The sequence below is a fragment of the Toxorhynchites rutilus genome, chromosome 1 (genome assembly GCF_029784135.1).
Source record: "Toxorhynchites rutilus septentrionalis strain SRP chromosome 1, ASM2978413v1, whole genome shotgun sequence".
In the NCBI taxonomy this organism is placed as follows: domain Eukaryota; kingdom Metazoa; phylum Arthropoda; class Insecta; order Diptera; family Culicidae; genus Toxorhynchites; species Toxorhynchites rutilus.
The window spans coordinates 174,292,780-174,299,956 of record NC_073744.1 but is presented as its reverse complement, the minus strand read 5'-3'; positions in this window follow the sequence as shown (position 1 = coordinate 174,299,956).

The following is a 7,177-nucleotide window of genomic DNA, read 5'->3' as shown; positions in this document are numbered from 1 at the left end:
ATACCACTGAAAAGGCGACCAAGAAAGTACCAGCATCGAAAATTGGTTCCGCTTGAGGCATCGGAGCAGCCGCCACAAACACACAAATACACGCGCGCAACTCTTTTCGTTTGCTGGTTATCGAGCAGAATCCAGAAAGATGTGATCGTTGCTGCAAAATAATCTGCCAGGTCCCCTTGGAATTGAAAATTACATTCAAGCGAAAGAGTTTATTCTAATGTTTTCTATCCATACTGATATTGATACTGATACTGCGACCAAATACATTAGGTTTTGTGATTTTTCAATTAAGTGCAGTTAGCAGGAAAGCTTCTGAAAATTATTCTTCCCCATCAGTAGAATATTTTCGTATCCTATATAGGATGTGCGCGCAACGGAAAATGTTTAGCATCGCGAAAATCATATCATTTTCAATCGGTTATTGCTCAGTCGCTGAAAGTTTCAAACTCAGAGAACTCATTCGCCTCTAGTTTGCCTTCCAAATTGCCATCGTAAACCACACCTTCTCTCGATTCAATCACGGACAAGAAGCATACTTAAGCGATATTCTGGTGGTGAAACGCATTCAGTATGTTTCGAACTGTGAGGGAGCGCAGAAGAGCCGATCTATGAGGAGGAGAAGAGAAGACGACCAAAAGAGTATCAGCATCGAAAATTGGTTCCGCTTGAGGCATCGGAGCAGCCGCCACAAACACACAAATACACGCGCGCAACTCTTTTCGTTTGCTGGTTATCGAGCAGAATCCAGAAAGATGTGATCGTTGCTGCAAAATAATCTGCCAGTTCCCCTTCGAATTGAAAATTACATTCAAGCGAAAGAGTTTATTCTAATGTTTTCTATCCATATAATACATTTGGTTTTGTGATTTGCAATCGAGTGCATTTAGCATAAAAGCTTCTGAAGATTATTCTTTTCCATCAGTAGAATATTTTCGTATCCAATATTGGATGCATAAAACCTTGTGCCTCCAACGTAATGCTCTCGTTTTCGTATTCATTCATTCAGGAAGGATTCAGATTCAACTTCAATCAAATGATCACTGAATTATCGATAGTCCTACGTCACCCTTGCGTTTATACCATAGATATAACCCACTTCCTGTTTTTTTTCAAATACAATCACCGATACATTCTAAATTAAATGAAAACTGTTCCGTATTCAAGACTTTAAAAACATTCTGCCAAACCTGAGAATTCCATATTTATCAATAAACGGATTGAGCTGCCTGCTTGATATATTTTTACTAATATCATTCCTCTTCATTGAAATACATATTCTGAAAATAACTCACGTAAACTGTGAAGGACCGAGCTATTTCCTATGATCCTATGACTTTTATAGATATGGGTTATGCATAAACGTTCATAGTCCAACACTATGAAAATTAAGCGATTCCATTATGGTTGAGTTTTCATGATATTAGGCATATGGATTTTTCATCAAATATAATTTTCTATAGATTTTTTTCTATCTCGAGCAAAGTTGGCCTTAGGATAATAATGCCTGTATAGTTTTTCATGCCGAATTACGTGTAAAATCAATTTTCTGTATTGTTTTCAAAGACTTGCAATTTTTCAAAGTATTGGAATTTCGTCGATTTCTAGGAATTAATATTTACATTTGCGTAAAATGATCTATGCACCACTAGTCGTCAAACTTCAATCAATTGACCTAGTATTCTAATATTTATTTTTCTGAAAAATTCGCATAGAATGCAGATGTAAAACATTTAATTTGATGGATTAAGGTACCTTTAAGAGGTGAAAATAAACTTGAAATTTTTCGTTTTATAATGGTTTTCATTAATTTTCTGCCAACAATACATGAGAAACTTGATTGCTTCTATCAACAAAATTGAATCTGTTTCCCGCAATTTTTTTTCATCTATCGAATGAATGCAAGTAAACCGTTCTAAATAGCGTACTTTTCAATTTAAGGCAAAAAATAGGTCTCAAGAAATGTTCAATAATTCTTTCTTCGTTCAGAATTGAGCTTGATTTCATAGTTGGGAATGCATGAATCGTGAGTTGTCGGATTCCATTTTCCCCACTTTGGAAGTCATCTAAACACTCAATGCAGAATGTTCGATATGGATTTGAATACCCTTAGAAAATTATCCGAAATATGGCTGAAAAGGTTTCGTATTGCGTTACCGACTAAAGATGAATCGGAAATACAGAGTGAAGATTAATCGACATTTGCAGTGATCGATCATATTCCGGAGTGGGCAAAGAACTGCACTCAATAAAAAAATAAAGGAGCAGCATGCGACATCGTAAATTGTGGGTGATTTTTGGAACGCTGTAACTCTGCCACGAAACAATGCATTTGTCCAAGAAATGACTGTATATTGTAATATTTTCAAGCTTTCACAACCGTCCATTTTCATCTTTCACAACTACGCGATCGTTATATCATGAAACATTCATAATCCAAAGTGAAAGGATAATTTTTCATTCGATCAAGTATATCTCTGTAGTGAAAAGTTCTGCTGAAATTTCAATTGAACCAAATATGAAACGAATCAATCAGGTTATTTGCATTATTACTGGCGAAGATGTTGATGGATTTCCAGATGGAATAAGTACTCTTCTGAAATAAAGCCGTGTACGTAAGTTGATTTCATGTATCAAATATGTACAATACGAACGAAAGTCACGTCACTGAAGTGATGTTCGTGATCAGTTTTTAATTGTTTTAATAAAAATAAGAAAAAATGTGCACGTGGACATACCATGATTTTTTACTCCCCCCTCCCTCTCCGTGCACAACCGTGGACATTTTCAGACACCTCTCCCTGTTGTCCACGTGGACATTTTTTCTTATTTTTTTAGAATAATTTAGGAAATGACATGATTGCGCATAAAATAAATTTTAATTCTATTTAAGTTTATTTTGTTTCAAATTTTACTAGATGTAACCTGCCACGCTTTGCTGTAGCACATTGAGGTTTTTTGACAGCGAAATGAGTAGCAAAACAAAGCATGTGTTTCATATGAGATTAATTTTGAAATACTTGTAATACTTCGTTTTTCTTTTATCTGCGAAGTTATAAAGCCTATCTGGTTTGCCAACACGGAAACGTGCAAAATACAGTTGAACAAGTTTTTGTAAGTTTCGAGTTTTTTTAACGAACAGAACAATTTTATATGCACAGATTATTTTTTTATCAATTAAAAATAATTTCAAGAAAAGATAAAGCGTTTTTGGTTTGCTTTCAAAGCTTCTATAGATTTTGAAAATGTATTCTCAACAACAATTCTATCAACCTGGTTATTTCGCTTCCATTTGATTCATATAAAGTTTTAGTAAATATATATATATATATATATATATATATATATATATATATATATATATATATATATATATATATATATTACAGAGGTATTCTCTATCGAATGAAAAGTTCTCCTTTAATTTTGAATTGAGAATATTTCATGAAATAATGAACGCATAGCAAATCGATAGTCAAATCTGCCCATCGCAAAATTAAAAGTATTTTATACAAGGTTCAATTGTTGCTTTGACGAATGCATTATTTTATAACAGAGCTACAACGTTGCAAAAATCACTCAAAACTTTCGATGTTGCATTTTGCTCCTCTATTTTTTTTTGTCGAGTGTAATTCTTTGCCCACTTTGGAATACGATCGGTCACAGGAAATGTCGGTTCATTTACACACTCGATTCACTTTTAGTCGCCAGCGTAATACGAAACCTTCTCCACAATAGTTCGGGGACTTTTCAGAGAGTACTAATAGCGTATTAAAATATTTTCAATATTTATTTTCAACTGCTCATTCACCATTCTGCATTGAGTGTCTAAGTAGCATTCTACGCAAAATTTCCTCATCTTTCGAATGAATAGTATAATTATTCTAAGTAGCGTGCTTTCTAAGTGAGAGTCTCAAGACATAAAATTAGGCCCAAGAAAAGTTCAACAATATCCTTGTTGAGAGTTGACCATATGCGTAGGATTTTTTCATCAAATATGATCCTCTATCGCCTCCTAAAATATTCCGAATCAGCTACCTAATTACATGTATATTTTTATCGGAACACTGGCTCAATTGTTTTAAGATGACGACTAGTGATGCATGGGTAATCTCATTCAAATGTAAATATTCTTTTCAATACTATGGAAAAATGATTTTACACGCAAATATGTATATTTTTTCAGACATTATTATCCTAAGACTTTGCAGACATTATTATCCTAAGACTAACTGTTCTCGAGATATTACAAAATGTTTAGAAAATTATTTTTGATTAAAAATCATTTACGCATGTCATCAAATCTCAACCATTATGGAATCGTTTAATTTTTATAGTTTTGGTATATGAGGATTAGGGTGGCAATGGATATGGTATGGAAAAAAAATCATCATCGAATTTCAAAAACCGACCATGTACAATATGTTTAATGGCCCAAAATAATGACCTGTGCAAAGTTTCAGCTCAATCGGACATGATTTAGGGGTGCCTCAAAGCGCTTTTTGATGCCAAATGACTTAAAAATGCATCGAACGTCGAGATCTGGTGTCATCTCGAAAAAAAAATTTTTTGACTGAAAATCGACCTTTTGGGACTGAGAATGCATGAAACGTCGAGATCTGATGTTATCTCAAAAAAAAAAAATTTTGGCCGAGAATCGACCCTCTGGGAATGCGAGCCTGAGAGGCAATGAAGGTAGTGAAAAGGAATCATCGAATTTAAACAACCGACAATGTACAATTTGTTTATTGGCCCAAAAAAATTACCTGTGCAAAATTTTAGCTCAATCGGACATGATTTAGGGATGCCTCAAAGCACTCAAATTTTTGATTTTTTGGCCACTCAGGCTAAGTCCCAAAAAATCTATTTTCGGCCAATTTTTTTGTTCGAGATAACACCAGATCTCGATGTTTTATACATTTTTAAGTAATTTAGCATCGAAAAAAAATTTCGATTTTTTAAATTTTCATTACTCCCGCCTTGGAAGATTTTCGAGGATCAAAACAGGAAGTGGGTTATATCTATGGTATAACCGCAAGGGTGACGTAGGACTATCGTTGATTTAGAGATCATTTGTTTGAAGTTGAATCTGAATTCATTCTGAATGAATGAATATTTGGGGGACTTCGAAAACGAGAGCGTTACGTTGGAGGCACAAGGTTTTATGCATGCAATATTGAATACGGAAATATCCTACTGATGGGGAAGAATATTGTTCAGAAGCTATCCTGTTAATTGCGATTGATTGAAAAATCACAAAACCAAATGTATTTGGTCACAGTGTAACATGGATAGAAAACATTAAAATAAACTCTTTCACATGAATGTATTTTTAAATTCCCAGAGGAACTGGCAGATTATTTTGCGGATCTTTCTCGATACTGAATGGCATCCAAACGGAAAGAATTCCGTGCGTGTATGTGTGTGTAGCGGCTACTTCGATGGTCACCTTCTCTTCTCCTGAAGGATCGGCTTCTCTGTGCTCCCTCACAGTTTCAAACAAACTGCTTGCGTTTCAGGGCAGATCTCGATCCTTCGCCGTCCAGCACCCTCAGCAACGATGTTGTCTTGTCGATGTCCTCACGAAAAATGAATGCGTCTCACCACCAGAATATCGCTTAAGTATGCTTTTTGTGCGTGATTGAATCGAGAGAAGGCGTGGTTTACGATGGCAATTTGGAAGGCAAACTAGAGGGGAATGAACTCTTTGAGCTCGGAACATTCGGCGACTGAGCAATAATCGATTGTGGGCGCATACAATATTGGATACGGAAATATCCTACTGATGGGGAAAAATAATCTTCAGAAGCTATCCTGTTAATTGCCATTGATTGAAAAATCACAAAACCAAATGTATTTGGTCACAGTGTTACATGGATAGAAAACATTAAAATAAACTCTTTCACATGAATGTATTTTTAAATTCCCAGAGGAACTGGCAGATTATTTTCAGTAACGATTAGATATTTCCACATTTTCCTCGATACTGGAAGCCCACCAGTGGTTTATGCTAACTCGATAACCATCTGTTAATAGTACTTGATTGAAACATATTTGATCACAGTGTTACATGGATAGAAAACATTCAAATAATCTCTTTCACATGAATGTATTTTTAAATTCCCAGAGGAACTGGCAGATTATTTTCCGGATCTTTCTCGATGCTGAATGGCATCCAAACGGAAAGAATTCCGCGCGTGTATGTGTGTGTGTGTGTGTGTAGCGGCTGCTTCGAGATCTTCCCGGGGAACCGTTTGTGGCATCACTCTCCTCCTGATGGATTCATGTCTAGCCTAAGGTGCACAAACAGGCTCTTGGTGACACCGTTCATCAGCGCTTTCATGATAAACGAAGAGCTTCACCACAACAGCGACAACATGCTCCAATCGCTGTTCAATTAGAACTGAGTGGATTTCCGAGCGGCGCTCGCTTATATACCGATTGGTGATTTCAATAGCCTGTTTTGAAAGCAATTTTAAGACTATTGAAACAAGTTTTTGGATCAGAAAGTAACAAGTATAGAACGCGTAGACATTTTATCTTTCGAATGAAGTGTTTATCATACCATTTCGTTCAGTTGTTTAGGAGCTATTAACGTTCAAAATCTCGGTCTCCAGCGTAACGCTTTCGTTTTCGAAACTTTGATTTTACACCCCGGTATAGAAATGAAAGACGTAGTCCTACGTCAAAAAAAAGGTGGGTTATATCTATGATATAACCGCAAGGTTGATGTGGGACTACCTTAGCTTAGCAATCATTTGTTTGTATTGTATTAAATTTTTGATGGAATGAAACAATCCCCGAATTCAATTGAATTCAATATAATTGCTTTGCGAGTAAAAAGATTGTATAATGCCATGTAAGGTCAATTCATATATTGTGATAGATAAAGTTCTTCTTTATAAGTAAATTTAATGACAGTCCTTTTACGTTTGGTATGATGCCTAGGACAAAATATGTGAACGGAAGAATTATCAAACGATTAATCTATTTTACGTTTCCTTCTGAAGTTTGCATCTTTCAAGTGTACGTACTTCTCTAACTGAGAATCTGCTTGATTTGATGAACTTCAGGCTTTCAGTTTCGATTTTGACATGTACGTCGAATGCATATTGCTTAATCAAAAGGCGTTATCGCAGCAAATGGTTAACAACATTTTGCCTAATCATCAAATGGTATG